The sequence below is a fragment of the Miscanthus floridulus genome, chromosome 13, assembly GCF_019320115.1.
Source record: "Miscanthus floridulus cultivar M001 chromosome 13, ASM1932011v1, whole genome shotgun sequence".
NCBI classification, from domain to species: domain Eukaryota; kingdom Viridiplantae; phylum Streptophyta; class Magnoliopsida; order Poales; family Poaceae; genus Miscanthus; species Miscanthus floridulus.
In genome coordinates, this window is record NC_089592.1 from 18,592,094 (window position 1) to 18,609,395 (window position 17,302).

The window sequence follows — 17,302 nt, forward strand, 5'->3', positions numbered from 1 at the left end:
TTCTCATTATTGGATCCTGGAGGAAAAAACATGGATTGTTCGAGTTCTTCCTTGGGGTGTGCTCAACAGAACCGTTCAATGTGGCTTGTTTTCGGGGTGCTTAGTGTCTGGTGGGAGACAAGCGCCTCCAAAAGCGTGTTATTTCGGGTGGTTCTACCACAAAACCCTTCTTACTCATTATGTGGGCCGTATGAAACCATGTCGATAAGTGAACTCATTTGAGACGGGCCGAGTCTGGTACCCATGAATGTTGTTATATACTCCCTATGGTAAGTGAGGAGAGGTTTGGGTGATGAAATCCCCATTCAGGTGGTGATGAAGTACACCTAGACACATATATTAGCGCACGTGGATAGATGTGGATGTATATAATATACGGAAGTGGGGAAAGTCTGGTATCTTGACCATGAGTCGCACCAAAGGAAGTGCGATAGAAAATTGGTCAGGGTAATCATGGGTAAAGTGATACAAACCTGCGTAGGGTTAAACCATGAATTCACGTCACGTCTCTTGGTACGGAGGCTACGAGAGCCTAAAGGAGGCTCTATCTCACTATACAGGTGATAATATATTTCTTAACTTATTTTCTAAAATATGTAGCTTTTTAATAAATGATCTATGAATGAGAATGGATATGACAAATGGTTAGGCTTGTATTTCATTGATTTATTATATGCTTGCTGAATACTTTGTACTCACTCTTGCTATTAACCCTCCCCCTTCAGATGAAAAAAGATAACCTATGGTGATGAGATAGGCCAAGCACTTAACCTAAAGGAAGTCACAGGAGAAATACATGATACAAATAAATTCCGAGTATAATGTGATGGTGTCACTATTATTTTTGTATTAGGTAATGTTCAATATTTTTTGTCCATTAAATGTAACGAATTTTGTAAGGTCCTAACTATTATTTTGTTGCAACACTTTGATTTTAGGGTCATTACTCGAGAAGGCATCGCTTTGTCAGGTAATAATCCTTAAACCGGCATTTTTACCTTGGCAGTGAAAATGCGGGGTGTTACATAAGTTGCCATCAATTGAATGCACAATTATTCTACTCTAGTGCAAAAATATAAAGAATTAAGTGAGACTTTTTAGTTCAACCAAGTTTATAGAAAAGGGTATTAACATATAAGAAGTAAAATATGGAAAAAATATATATTTTTTTAATAATGGATCTAATGGTGCTCGTTTCATACCATAATATTAATTGTAATTTTTTCTACAAACTTAAGATAGTTTGACTTGTCAAAAACTAAAAAAATCTTATATTTTGCTGGGATAGTGAGTATCTATTATCTTATTACAATAGTGTTAAAAGAAGCCACTTTTTGCCGAGAGGGTCCAGAAAAATAATAAAATTAATCGGATAGGAAGCAAAGAATATGCACCGTTGATTTTAATGAACATCTAACCATCTACATTAATCCAAGAGTCCATGCTAGATACAGTAATTAAATATATAACGAAATTCAGAACTAACCGAAGCTTGTGTTGCTACCATGAATGCTGCTATTCACCTTGTAACGGGCAGAGTGACCTTTGAATCAGATTGTGCAAATCTTATCAGGGCGATCAAGGGAAACTCCATGAGTGCAGCTTCAAGGATGATCATAGAGGAAATTAGAGATCCTTACTACCAGAACTTTATCTCAGTGGATATCTGTTTTGTTACTGTATCGTAATAGATGTAGCGGCTGAGCGGCATGATGCGGCGCACTTTGGTGTTTCTCTCGGATCAGGAGACTCGGCTATGCGATTCCTTTCCGGCCATTGCACTAAGTACGGTGCACCATGTCTAATAGAATGGCATGTTCATACTAGACTTTATCAATAACAAGTAACAATATATGCAAAAGATGTATCTCAGCAGAAAACCGTCAACCTTATCAATTCCATAAAGAGTATTGACAAAATAGAACGGTAATACTTCTTATAGGACGTCCGTCTGGATAGATGGACGGCCTAGCCCGCGCCGCACACCCCCGCACACGCCGCTCGCCGTGCAGCCACCCCTTCGCTTCCCACCGTTCTGTCTCATCGCCGCCAAAGTGAGCCGCTAGCAAGTGTCGAGATGCCGCTGCCAGGGCAGATCCAGATAGGGCGGAGCTCCACGCGACGGGCTACGTGAGATCTGCCGCTCGTCCCCTGCTTGGACTCGCGCCTCCTGCCGCGTCCACGCTCCATCTGCCGGCGAGTTGCCTCCACGCCACCACGAGCTCCATGCGCCGCCGCCAACCTCCGTGCCGGCGTCGAGCTCCATAACAACGCCCATTCGTTCAAGCAGCAAGGTGACATTGCACTGAAAGCACATATTGCAAGCGTATGTTTCAAGTGTTTCAGAGGTATGTTGCAAGTGTTTTATGCGGATGTTGCAAAAATAGATCGGGATGTTGCACATGTTGCAATGGTTGTACACGTATGTTGTAAGCTTTTGTTCCTAATGTTTCATCTATTTTTTCCAGACTTATGTTACAAGTATGTTTATTTGGATGATGCGTATGTTTTACACATATGTTGCAAGTGTTTTATCTGGATGTTGCGTATGTTTTACAATGATTTTCAAGTGTTTTCATGTGTTTTTGCAAGTGTTTTCATATGCATGTTTCAAGTGTTTCATTTGCCTTCGGACATATGTTTAAAGTGTTGCATCTGGATGTTTCAAAATTAAATCGGTTATTACATCTCCCCCTCGCTTTATGTTGCCTCGCCTCGGTGTCTCCTCCTCTCGGCGCTGGCTGGGCATCCGTTGCCCCCTCCCCTCTTTCTCGCTGGTGATGTTCGGGGCGGCGTGGGCGCATGAAACGGTGTGGGAAACGGCTACAGGCGCGGGCGTCCAGACACCCCGTTCATCTGGACTTCTGGCGCTAGCAAGTCCCGAAAATAAAAAACGACAACTATTTACACCTGTAAAACATCAAACCCATTTCAACTATGAGTATTAGCCACACCTCAACCACGCACCAAATGGTAATATCACACTGAATTTGACTCTTGATGGCTCTAGGCCTGCATCATGTGTTTTAGTGTTTAGCACGGACTAGCGTAGGCAATTTCATTCAAAATCTTTATCAGGCACACATGCGTTGCTAATGGAAGCAACGCGTGAGGACGCCATAGTCCAGAACTGAGGGAGGGGACTGGGTGGTGGGCGGAGCGGCCAACGGCAAAGTCGTCACAACCGGGTCGGTGGGTTAGGTTTTTAGGTCGTAGAAGGGTGGCCAGGGTCGGTGGTTGGCCTGGCGGTGGTGGATGAATTTAGAGGCGGTGAGCAAAGCTTGTGGCGGGAGTGAGGAGCCACCAACGAGGTTGCTGATTGAGATTAGTGAAGGGTGTGGAAGGAGCGACGGAGGTAGATAGGTGTGGGGTAGGGTGGGAGGGGAGAAGAGGAAGGTTGAAGATAAGCGTCCGTGTTACCGACGTGCACTGAAAAAGAAGGTCGTATTTCATTCGGACAGCGAGAATGCAGAAGCTCAAACGGCTGGGGCTAATCTCAGGAGAGTCCAATCTGCTTTCTTCCCCCATTATCTTTGTGACGCCGGTCATATGATACGCGTCCTGCTGTTCACATGATACCGACGCCGACCGCTAATTGCGATTGTGATTGCCTTGTTTGGTGATGAGGCGTGTCTGCAAATAGACGGATGAATCAGATCCCGTGCTCCAGCAGCACACCATGTGCGACGTTACACGGGCACGCTTGCTCTAGCAGGAGGGATGGCATCGGTTCACGGATGAGCAGGACTTCACCGGCGTTCTGAGTTCTGGCCTCTGCCGTGCGCTCTTCAGGTGACAACCACGTTAAACTCCAGTTGAGCAATGGACACCACATGCTAGAGAGCTCATCAGTTCTAAATAAAAACAAGGCATCAGATCAAAGTAAAAAACGCGGATTTCAAGCCCTTCTCACAAGCACCGAAAGAAAGCTCTAATTTTTCTTTGCAATGCTAGACGGATCTGGACGCAGCACATAAAACGCATGGCATCAGTGGGTGAAGGTGTAGAAGACGGTGCCGACATAGACGGCGAGCGCGGTGGTGACGAGTCCGACGAGCCCCGCGGCGGCCTTGGCGGCAGCGCGGTCAGTGGGGCACCCCAGCGTGCCGAGCCGGATCTGCACGACCATCACCATGGAGGTCATCAGAAACACGCAGCCGACGACCGGAGCCCACGGCGGAGGCGAGCATCCCGAGGCGGAGCACGCGGGCGTCGATGTGTGCGCGCAGCGCGTCGTGCGGGTCCTTGGAGTTGATGAGGTTGAGCGCCAGCTTCAGGCCCTGCGCCACCAGGCTGGAGAAGAGGAACGACGAGAAGGCCACCACCTCCAGCACCAGCAGGGACCGCGCCACGCCGGGGCCGGCATCGCACCGCGGGTCGTTCGCGAGGCTCCGGAGCTGCCCTGGGGTGGCTAGGGACAGGCCCACGAACACGGCCACCGTGAAGAGCGAGTTCACGTTCACCACGCCGTCCAGCGCCGTCACGTGCACGCTCGTCGTGTTCGCGCTCAGCGCCGCCGGGAACTTCCACTCGTACCCGTGGTGGATGGTGCTGGTGCGGCTGCTGGTGCTGGTGCCCGCCGCCGCCATTGCCGTTGCTGTACTCCTCAGATCTGGGATGGAGACAACAAGATAATATTCACTTCTTGATCCATGGAAAGGTTGCGACTTGCGAGAGAGAGACTTACTCATCCATGGCGGGCACGGCGGGATGAGGTTGGATCAGACAGAGCCTCGCGGTTCTTGGACTGCTGATTTCGCAAATCAACCTTTGGGGATGGACGGAGGGTGAACTGGGGATGGGAAGGGAGAAGATGGAGATGGAGCAGCGGATCCTCCAAAAGGCAAGAGCTAGAGGGAGGGATTTAGGGAGAACGTGTGGGGTCCAAAAGCTAGAAGCTGCTTTTGGTGACTACTTGCTGCGGCTGCAGCAGCCACGCGCCATTGCTACAGTGATCTGCAGCAGCTGAGAAATATCACCCGAGCGATAAAAACACGGTTTTTATATAGTTTAGTGTTTTCTTTGATAATCTATTTTGGCAAATCAAATTGGGGCATAACCTTGTGATTTATGCTTCACTATCAAGGGCCTGTCTGGTTCAAAATCTAGAAGCTGATTTTGGTCTCTCATGCCCGTTTCACCTTTCCAAGTGGTTGATGAAAAAATATTCTGCTGTGAGGCTGTGGCGTGATCCTGTTCGCTGGAACTTATCAGCCGGCTTATCAACTAAAATCTACAGTATTTTTCTCTCGCAATAAAACAGCTTCAGCTGACTTTAATACCAGCCGAACAGTCAATAACATAGATCACTTATCTGTACCATGACCAGATGAGATGCCAGCGTCCCCATCTAGAAGCATGTTCATTCAATCATCTAAAAGCAACACACTCCACTGACCCTTTTTTTTCTCTTGAAAATAGGACTTCATTGAGAAGGACGACTGAAAACAACCGGGCAACGAGCTGAAATCAGCGCATTCTAAAGGCCTATTTGGCATGACTTTTTGTGGCTCCAGCTCCTACAAGCAACTGTAGTAGCATCGTTCCAGGAGCCATTTTTCTCAATTCGTAAAAACGTGGAGACAAGAGAAGCCACCATGGATATGCCTTCTTATCATGAACTTGTGCAAGAAAATCTTAAATTTGCTAAAGCTTGCACTAGTTAACAAAAGAAGCTCAAAAGCTTAAAAGAAAAGCTAGATAGTTCACAAAAAGCATACAAAACCTTGCTTGAACAATATAAGAATTTTGCTAATCTCAATGTTGAACTATCTACTAAAATTGAGAAACTTGAGGCTAGTGCAACAACAAATGCATGCACAATCAATGATGAGCAACTTGAAAAGAAAAATTAAAAATTAAAAGAAAAGTTAGTTAGCTCACAAGAAGCATATAATAGTTTGCTTGCTAAAATGGAAACCATGTGCAAACTTTGTGATGAGCTAACTAATAAAGTTGCTAATCTTGAAGCCGTTAGCACAACCCCCACCAAGGCATCAAAAAAGAAAAGTTCTATCTTTAACATGTCTAAAAAGGATGCCTCTACTTCTTGCAATGATTTATGTTTAGACTCACCTTTGTACAACCAAGTTTGTGTTGAGAAAGTTGTTGTAGATACATGCACACAAGAGGTTGCAAAGGAGAATGAGCAACTCAAGCAAGAAGTAGCTCGCCTCACCAAGGACTTGACTCAAGTGAAAGGCAAGGCGAAGCAAACCCAACTTTATCAAGATAACACCGTCAAGGGAGTGAAGAAGCTTGATGAAGGACAAACTATGGTTTGTTACGTGTGCCATAAGGAAGGTCACAAGTCCTATGAGTGCAAGGTGAAGAATGGGGGAGGAGCAAAGAAGAAAGAGAAAAAGGAAACAAGCAAGCTCTCCAACACCTACACCAACAAGGTGGACAAAAAGGCCTCCACACCTTATCTCTTGAAGAAAAAGAAAAATGACAAGGTGGTGGCCATCAAGGTGAACAAGCAAGCCAACAATGGGGTCAAACGCTTTTGGGTGCCAAAGGAAATCATTTCAAACATGAAGAGCACCAAGAAGGTTTGGATCCCAAAAGGGAAGTGAGAAGTCCATCGGACTTTGGGGAATTTGGAGACTTAGCAAAGTATGGGTGCATTTCATGGGGTGCATCATGATGGACAAAGTCATTGCCAAGTAAGTTAGTGAATACTATGGACCCAAATTCCCCTTCCCATATTAGGTAACTAGATGTCATTACTTTTAATTAGTATTCATTTCAATTGGTATTGTTTTTCAATTGATATACTCTTAAAGCATCTAGTTATCTTTCATGCCTATGTTTGCATTTACATGTTTAAATCTTTTGTCATGCATTCAATAGGTATATCATATGGTAGGCTTGCTCGGTTTCTTTATCAACCCTTGGAGCAAACCTACATGGTTTAAAATTGTTTAGGAGCACGGCACATAGCTTGTTTTACAATTTTTTATCTAATATGTGCCAAAGTCCAAATTGTAGATAATCTCTCCCAAATACCATCTTTCAAGTGGTATTTTGATGCTTTAAATCAATATGCACAAATTTAGGGGAGCTTATTCTACAACTTGGATGCTTTGAGACTAACACTTTTCAAATGGTATCAATTTTTCAAACCTATCACATGTGTAGTAGTCTCATTGTAAGGAAATTGGAGTCCCCGGAGTTAAGCATCATTCTTCAATTGGCATCATCATGTTGATTTCATATGCTTTCTCCATGTATTATATAGATTAAACTCTCTTGTACAATAAATTGCTAATTATGCATATGCTTTGCTTTCTACCATATGTATGCATATATTTAGGGGGAGCTTAGTCTATTAATGTGAGAGTCAGATTTTGTGATCCATTTCACTCTATACACAAAGGATCACGAAATTTGACCATCCCTTATGCTACTAATGTCTTCCTTTTTGGTGTTTGGTGCCAAAGAGGGAGAATTTGAAGGACCAAAGGCAAGCATCAAGTTGATGTCTACAAGTGGTAATAGTCTGAGATAAGGGAGGAAAGTGGATTATTGATTAGTCTAAGTAATGGTAAAATTTGTAGGAATCCATAATGCCACATGGGGATTTTTGTAAGGGCAAGATAAGCTTTCATTTAGTTTTAATTGGTATCTTACAATTGACTTCATTTGGTATCCCTTAATACCATATATGATTTCAATTGGTATCTTTAAGTATCAAATAAACTTGCTCTTTGCATTGCATCCTAGCAAGTAGGTAGTTTTTAACTTCCAAATTCTTATTATTTGCTTGCTTTGGTCGTGTTGGCATCAATCACCAAAAAGGGGGAGATTGTAAAGAAAATGGACCCTTGGCCCATTTACTTTGGATTTTGGTGTTTGATGACCAACACAACCAAATTGGACTAATAAATTTGCAAGTGTTTGTTTTGTAGTTCAATAGGGTGCAAGATGTAACTTGGACGAAGGCGACATGATGATTCGATGATCAACACCTCAAGCAAGACCTTAGGAGCACAAGAGAAGACCCAAGAGATCAAGCAAAGTCCAAGCATGAAGATTGGAACCAAGCCGTACGCAAGATCATGAAGAAATGTGCTCGTAGAGGCGACCGGACGCTGGACCGGACGCTGGTGGCTCTATAGTCGGGACGACCGGACGCGGGTGGCGAAACCGACTGGACGTAGGGAAGCAGCGTCCGATCGAGTACAGTAAGGTTCTAGAGCGGCAAATCTGCGACCAGACACATCTGGTGGCAGGCAACTGGATGCTGGCCAGCATCCGATCAGTATACTACTGGCTCAATGGTCGGGACGACCGAACGCGTCCGGTCAGGACGATTCAGCGTCCGGTCAGTAGCAGTTTCGCAGGAATTCGACCCCAACGGCTACTTTCTCAGTGGGCCTTATAAATACAACCCCCAACCGGCCATTTGAGCAAGGTGTAGCTAAGAAAACATACCAAGGGTGTTGATACACCATTTTAGTGATCTCCACTTGCATAGTGTTTAGTGATTCATCAGGTGATTAGCGTAGATGCTTTGCGAAGTGCTTAGGTTGATTAGACCACCGCTTATGTGCTTGCTCTAGGTTTAGGCCTAGTGTTTAGTGAGGTTTGCATACCTCTTACCACTCGGTGCTTGCGAGCACCATTGTTGTACATTGGAGGGGCTTGAAGTCTTGCGAGATCACACCAACCGCGTTTGTAGTGTGGCTGCCACCGTGTACCAGAGGAAACAAGGCCCACAACGTTTCGGCCGAAAGCTTGATAGTGAAGACGGCGGGGAGCATCCAGGAGAGGCTTGCCGGAAGGCACGTCGGAGACCCACTTGCGCATGGGGAAGGCCCAAGGCTATCCACAGAGTTACCCGACCGGGAGCTTGGCCCTTGCGAGGGATTCCTTGCGAGGGGCTCCAACGAGGACTAGGGGGAAGCTTGCGTGCTTCTCGATACCTCGGTAAAAATACCAGAGTCATCAATGGGAGTTTGCATATCTCTACCTTGCTCTTTAGCTTCTGCATTTACATTGATTACTTTACAATGTTTGTGGTAGAGATAGCAACACACTAGCAAAACCATAGTTGCACATCTAGATAGTTTATCTATTGCATAGGTTTTGCTAGGGTTAGAAAAAGAGGCCATAGTTTAGATTTAGAATTTTTAAGTTGCCTAATTCACCCCCCCCTCTTAGGCGTCATGGTCCCCTTCAGTGGATATTTTGGGCCTAATTTTATCAAAGAAGCTTGAGAGCAAGTTAGCATTATTCAGAGCCATTTGAAGGCGGTTCAAAGTCGTTAGAAAACTTATGCGGACAAGCGAAGAAGGCCCTTACAATTTGAAGTTGGTGATCATGTATATCTCAAGGTATCTCCCATGAGAGGTGTACATCGATTTGGTGTCCGTGGGAAGCTAGCCCCTCGCTATGTTGGATCTTACAAGATTTTGGCCCGGTGTGGTTCTGCTGCCTACCATATCCAGCTCCTGGATATTTTGTCAGTAGTACATAATATCTTCCTTGTTTCCCAGTTAAAGAAATGTTGGTGGGTCCTCGAGGAAGCTGTGGAAATTAAAGGACTTCCCCTCCAGCCCGACTTATCTTATATTGAGCATCCTGTCAAGATCTTAGATGAAAAAGAAAGAGTGACCAGAAACAATGTGGTGAAGTTTTATAAAGTTTAATGGCAAAATCACTCAGAGGACGAAGCAATGTGGGAGCAAGAAAGCTATATCTTGAAGCATTATCCCCACCTTCTTTCTAGTTCACCGAGGTAATTGTTTAAATTAGAATTTATTTCTTATCTCTTTTCCCACACTAGGCACATGAAATCTTGGGACGAGATTTTGTTTAAGGGGGGTAGATTTATAACACCCTCGGTGTTACACTGTAAATCATTTACTAAAACATATCATGAGCATCATGTTTATGTGTTAATGCATGTGATAAAGTGTGTAGATCAATTTTTGTAACTCAAAACTATCCACTAAAATGCGAAACGAAAGTTGATTCGATAGTCATGTTATATCACTTAGGGTTTAAAACCAATTTTTATTAAGCAAAAATGCTATAGAACATGTATGTGATACTTAAATAAAGTTTGAAGTATAAACTTTGTAGATGATAATGAAATACTTGCGGTCAAAAAATGATATTACTAGCTAATATTTCCACTAGCTTAGAAATCACAAATGGAAATCAAATTCAACTCAAAAACTTAGAAATGTTCAAGTCTACCAATAGTTAGACACTGCTATGTTTAGCAATTTGTTGTGAGAGATTGGGTTAAGGAGTGGTGTGGTGTTATAGCTCGATTTGGTAGTCTCATGTGCCATCTTGAGCATGGTGAAGATGGTTTAGGTCCTAAAGCATTGAACGCTTTAAAATTCATGCGTGCCACTGTCTCGGGTTGATTGGTGCTGGGTGCACGGTCACCGCGTGGCTGTCTCATGCGCGCGCACATGGACGCGTCCCGTGCGGTCAACCGTGCTGCCGCGCTTGGTTGGTCAAGCCGCCTAGGCTTGGCTAAGGCCGGTCACAGCGAGCCGCTAGCCCCGCGCCATGCTGCTCTACCTCACACTGTCGTCTTGGGTGCCACCGTGGCCGCGCTGCACTGCTGTCGCGTCTGCACTACCAACACTACTCGCGTCGTGACACTGCCGCTGCTGTCGCATCGTCGTCGCCTCTATCACGCACACGTGGGTGAGCCGTCATCACCATGCCATTTATGGCACAACGGCGCACGGGCCACACCGGTTGGATGTGTGCGCGTGTTGTCCGTAGCGCTAGTGCGTGGGTCTCCTAATCCCACTGCCCACGTCCCGCCAAGGTGTGGACAAGCCGAGCCCACCTGCCGTGCCATCTTCCTCTTTCCCTCTTTCTCTCGTTTTCCACCACCATTGCGTCGCGTCACGGTGAAGCCAGAGAGCGAGCACCTCTCATCAATTCATCGTGCTCACGTCTCCACCATCACGCCCCTTCTCTAGCTGAACCCACCCCGCCTTGACTCGCGTCATGCCGGGCTCCAATTTTGGAGCTTTGCCGCCGCCGTGCCGTTAAGGCCCATCACCGCTCGCGCTGTGGCCAGCCTCCACCACTTCACCTCGTGCTAATTCCTCTTAACCTCTAGCTCGCCTTGGCTCCCTCTCCACCATGCGCACGCCAGTGGGAGTGCTACTGCCTCCCCACTGCCATTGACACGGCCATGTCCACCGTGGCTTGTCACCGTGCTTGCCGCGTGCACGTGGCCAGCACTGCTCAGGTAGTCACCAGTCGAACCACCACTTCACCTAGGTTCACGGTGTGCCCCTGGTGCTTATCTTCTATCTCGTCCTGTTAGCGTTGTGGCTCACCGGAATGCGGTTGCCACTGTTGTAGGTCGTCCGCCACCGGGGAGAGCCTGCTCTGCTTCACCCCCATTCGTGCCACCACCGTCCATCGCTTTGCGTCGAACCCTAGGTGAGCATCGGCCTTGTAGATAGGTTAGCGTGGGTCCCATGTGGCTGGCGCAAGCGCCAGCGCCACCGCTCGCCACGCCAAAGCACGCGGGGGAGGTCGGGGGCCTTACCATTGTAAAGAGGAGAAAGATCTGAGGGTTCCGTTGTAAAGTTGTTGTCTATAGAAATAGTAATGTGGACCGCGGGTTGTTTTGCTCATAGTTCAGGGGCGTTTTTGCTAATATGCCAGTGCACGCGGGATTCCCCCACCGCGGGCCTCCTCGTGCTATAAGCCGGCCTCATGTGGGCCACCGCATGCGCATGCGCTGCGTCGCGTGGGCCGCGTTGGGCCGAAATCAGTTTAGTTTTTTCGTGAAAAATAGACATAGCTTTTTGTTTTAATTCTGAGCTGAACTTTGGTAATTAATATAAAATAATGTAGGCATCCAAAAATTATGAAACAAATTTTGTTAAGTTCCTAAATTGTGCTCTATCTATTAGTGTATTTAGTTCATATATATACTTATTGATATCAGGAGCTATTAAATCATTTGACAATGCTTAATATTATTAGGTTAAATATTATAGGAATTTTTGTGGCAAAATAGTGATAGCTTTAGCTTTGAAAATTTTATAGTAGCTTTTTGGTATTATTATGTGCTTACTGTAATTTTTGTAGCTTTAGAATAGACTTAACATAAGGGTAGTTAAATGCTCTTTGTTTCAAATATACATTAAATCATTAGTAGAAATAGAGATATATCCTTCATTTGTAAAGCTAGGTGTTTGTTAGTTGAACCCAACATTTTACTTGATGAAGATGATAGTTAGCTTAGTATCTTAGTCATTAGAGCTAGCTTAGTAGTTTACCGTGTGTATTTTGATTTTAAGAGTTGTTGCCGAAATGTTAAATGTTGCATCATCATCGCATGCATGTAGAGAATGAGTTGGCAGAGATCGTGACCATCGAAGATCATGAGTTTGAGGAGGTGATAGAGGAGTACGAGGAGGAGATCCTCGTGCAGGAGGAGGTCCTAGAGCCGCCACTAACTGACTGAGCTGACATCACGCCTGCCCAAGGTAAGCCCCGGTGCATAACCCTTATTTTGAATAATCACTAGATATATATATGTGATGTGCATTTACATTACAGGCTTATTGTGGAAACTTCATGCATAGATATACCTACCTACGAGTCCTACTAGCTTAGGCCACGTAGCTGCTATGCTTAGGTTTTTCGGTAGCATGAATAACCTGTCGTTACTTGCAATAGGTGATTATTAAATATTACTCTCATGATAAAATGGTGAAAGAAAATAGAGACCAGGCAGGAATAGGGTATGAGTATTGGTGGGTATAAGAGGTTGCGTCCCGCAGCCAACGGGGCATAGCTTGGTTACACTATTTTCCCTGTCCGTGTCGGTTAAGGACCGGCCGTTGCATTGGATTCTAATTAGGTCATAGACTTATTATCCTGAGCGCATACTTGCTTATGGGAGCGGAAAGGCTCGTTGCTCTCTTGTCGTGGGTTCCGGCTCTTTCCGGACCGACTGATTGGAGGCGGAGATGGTGGAGGTCTAAGCACCACACTAAGTCCGGGACTCAGGTGTGGGGGCTTAGAGTCCAAGTTTGGACGGGGACCTGGACCCCTTGACAGGAGAGTGGTGGGTTGGTCCTGCTTGTGCCTGGGGTATAAGCGGAGCGTGTGTTTTGGGGTACCCAGCTGGGCTACATTGATTCATGAATCACCATGTAAAACGGTATGACTTGTCTATGATCTAGCACCGTAGTAATAATTAGAAGATGAAAGATGGTGAAATAGATCTGATTGCTCAAGTCTTGCTTGAAAGTAGAACATATGCTTACATAGAATGGTTAGCTAATGAACTAATCATGACTGCTAATAAACACATATATATAAGAATTCACTACTAGTATTGCTTTTTGTAAAAAGAAAACACAGTAAACCATAAAGCTTATCATATCCTTTGGAGTCAGAAAATTATTTCCACTAGTCGGGTAAGTCTTACGAGTACATTGTGTACTTAGGGTTTATTTGCCCCTATTGCAGGTGCAGCTTGAGGAATGGCTGTTGTGTGGAGGATTCTTCTAGTGGGCACCGATGAATCCTTGTATCTTACTGTTAGATGTTTATTGTAATTCCACTGTTTAAATTCTGCACTCTGAACATAGTATTGTAATAATGTATTTCTAAGAACTCTTGATGTATGAAATGGACTAAGTACTGTAAACTCATTCTCATTATTGGATCCTGGAGGAAAAACATGGATTGTTCGAGTTCTTCCTTGGGGTGTGCTCAACAGAACCGTTCAATGTGGCTTGTTTTCGGGGTGCTTAGTGTCTGGTGGGAGACAAGCGCCTCCAAAAGCGTGTTATTTCGGGTGGTTCTACCACAAAACCCTTCTTACTCATTATGTGGGCCGTATGAAACCATGTCGATAAGTGAACTCATTTGGGACGGGCCGAGTCTGGTACCCATGAATGTTGTTATATACTCCGTATGGTAAGTGAGGAGAGGTTTGGGTGATGAAATCCCCATTCAGGTGGTGATGAAGTACACCTAGACACATATATTAGCGCACGTGGATAGATGTGGATGTATATAATATACGGAAGTGGGGAAAGTCTGGTATCTTGACCATGAGTAGCACCAAAGGAAGTGCGATAGAAAATTGGTCAGGGTAATCATGGGTAAAGTGATACAAACCTGCGTAGGGTTAAACCATGAATTCACGTCACGTCTCTTGGTACGGAGGCTACGAGAGCCTAAAGGAGGCTCTATCTCACTATACAGGTGATAATATATTTCTTAACTTATTTTCTAAAATATGTAGCTTTTTAATAAATGATCTATGAATGAGAATGGATATGACAAATGGTTAGGCTTGTATTTCATTGATTTATTATATGCTTGCTGAATACTTTGTACTCACTCTTGCTATTAACCCTCCCCCTTCAGATGAAAAAAGATAACCTATGGTGATGAGATAGGCCAAGCACTTAACCTAAAGGAAGTCACAGGAGAAATACATGATACAAATAAATTCCGAGTATAATGTGATGGTGTCACTATTATTTTTGTATTAGGTAATGTTCAATATTTTTTGTCCATTAAATGTAACGAATTTTGTAAGGTCCTAACTATTATTTTGTTGCAACACTTTGATTTTAGGGTCATTACTCGAGAAGGCATCGCTTTGTCAGGTAATAATCCTTAAACCGGCATTTTTACCTTGGCAGTGAAAATGCGGGGTGTTACATAAGTTGCCATCAATTGAATGCACAATTATTCTACTCTAGTGCAAAAATATAAAGAATTAAGTGAGACTTTTTAGTTCAACCAAGTTTATAGAAAAGGGTATTAACATATAAGAAGTAAAATATGGAAAAATATATATTTTTTTTAATAATGGATCTAATGGTGCTCGTTTCATACCATAATATTAATTGTAATTTTTTCTACAAACTTAAGATAGTTTGACTTGTCAAAAACTAAAAAAATCTTATATTTTGCTGGGATAGTGAGTATCTATTATCTTATTACAATAGTGTTAAAAGAAGCCACTTTTTGCCGAGAGGGTCCAGAAAAATAATAAAATTAATCGGATAGGAAGCAAAGAATATGCACCGTTGATTTTAATGAACATCTAACCATCTACATTAATCCAAGAGTCCATGCTAGATACAGTAATTAAATATATAACGAAATTCAGAACTAACCGAAGCTTGTGTTGCTACCACGAATGCTGCTATTCACCTTGTAACGGGCAGAGTGACCTTTGAATCAGATTGTGCAAATCTTATCAGGGCGATCAAGGGAAACTCCATGAGTGCAGCTTCAAGGATGATCATAGAGGAAATTAGAGATCCTTACTGCCAGAACTTTATCTCAGTGGATATCTGTTTTGTTACTGTATCGTAATAGATGTAGCGGCTGAGCGGCATGATGCGGCGCACTTTGGTGTTTCTCTCGGATCAGGAGACTCGGCTATGCGATTCCTTTCCGGCCATTGCACTAAGTACGGTGCACCATGTCTAATAGAATGGCATGTTCATACTAGACTTTATCAATAACAAGTAACAATATATGCAAAAGATGTATCTCAGCAGAAAACCGTCAACCTTATCAATTCCATAAAGAATATTGACAAAATAGAACGGTAATACTTCTTATAGGACGTCCGTCTGGATAGATGGACGGCCTAGCCCGCGCCGCACACCCCCGCACACGCCGCTCGCCGTGCAGCCACCCCTTCGCTTCCCACCGTTCTGTCTCATCGCCGCCAAAGTGAGCCGCTAGCAAGTGTCGAGATGCCGCTGCCAGGGCAGATCCAGATAGGGCGGAGCTCCACGCGACGGGCTACGTGAGATCTGCCGCTCGTCCCCTGCTTGGACTCGCGCCTCCTGCCGCGTCCACGCTCCATCTGCCGGCGAGTTGCCTCCACGCCACCACGAGCTCCATGCGCCGCCGCCAACCTCCGTGCCGGCGTCGAGCTCCATAACAACGCCCATTCGTTCAAGCAGCAAGGTGACATTGCACTGAAAGCACATATTGCAAGCGTATGTTTCAAGTGTTTCAGAGGTATGTTGCAAGTGTTTTATGCGGATGTTGCAAAAATAGATCGGGATGTTGCACATGTTGCAATGGTTGTACACGTATGTTGTAAGCTTTTGTTCCTAATGTTTCATCTATTTTTTCCAGACTTATGTTACAAGTATGTTTATTTGGATGATGCGTATGTTTTACACATATGTTGAAAGTGTTTTATCTGGATGTTGCGTATGTTTTACAATGATTTTCAAGTGTTTTCATGTGTTTTTGCAAGTGTTTTATATGCATGTTTCAAGTGTTTCATTTGCCTTCGGACATATGTTTAAAGTGTTGCATCTGGATGTTTCAAAATTAAATCGGTTATTACATCTCCCCCTCGCTTTATGTTGCCTCGCTCGGTGTCTCCTCCTCTCGGCGCTGGCTGGGCATCCGTTGCCCCCTCCCCTCTTTCTCGCTGGTGATGTTCGGGGCGGCGTGGGCGCATGAAACGGTGTGGGAAACGGCTACAGGCGCGGGCGTCCAGACACCCCGTTCATCTGGACTTCTGGCGCTAGCAAGCCCGAAAATAAAAAACGACAACTATTTACACCTGTAAAACATCAAACCCATTTCAACTATGAGTATTAGCCACACCTCAACCACGCACCAAATGGTAATATCACACTGAATTTGACTCTTGATGGCTCTAGGCCTGCATCATGTGTTTTAGTGTTTAGCACGGAGTAGCGCAGGCAATTTCATTCAAAATCTTTATCAGGCACACATGCGTTGCTAATGGAAGCAACGCGTGAGGACGCCATAGCCAGAACTGAGGGAGGGGACTGGGCGGTGGGCGGAGCGGCCAACGGCAAAGTCGTCACAACCGGGTCGGTGGGTTAGGTTTTTAGGTCGTAGAAGGGTGGCCAGGGTCGGTGGTTGGCCTGGCGGTGGTGGTGAATTTAGAGGCGGTGAGCAAAGCTTGTGGCGGGAGTGAGGAGCCACCAACGAGGTTGCTGATTGAGATTAGTGAAGGGTGTGGAAGGAGCGACGGAGGTAGATAGGTGTGGGGTAGGGTGGGAGGGGAGAAGAGGAAGGTTGAAGATAAGCGTCCGTGTTACCGACGTGCACTGAAAAAGAAGGTCGTATTTCATTCGGACAGCGAGAATGCAGAAGCTCAAACGGCTGGGGCTAATCTCAGGAGAGTCCAATCTGCTTTCTTCCCCCATTATCTTTGTGACGCCGGTCATATGATACGCGTCCTGCTGTTCACATGATACCGACGCCGACCGCTAATTGCGATTGTGATTGCCTTGTTTGGTGATGAGGCGTGTCTGCAAATAGACGG

The 17,302-nt window shown here is 44.9% G+C and overlaps 1 pseudogene; it reads right to left on the reverse strand.

Annotated features, from left to right (window-relative positions):
* Positions 1-3,374: 3,374 nt before the first annotated feature.
* Positions 3,375-4,883, reverse strand: LOC136501445 (uncharacterized; annotated as a pseudogene).
* Between the last annotated feature and the right edge of the window lie 12,419 nt (positions 4,884-17,302).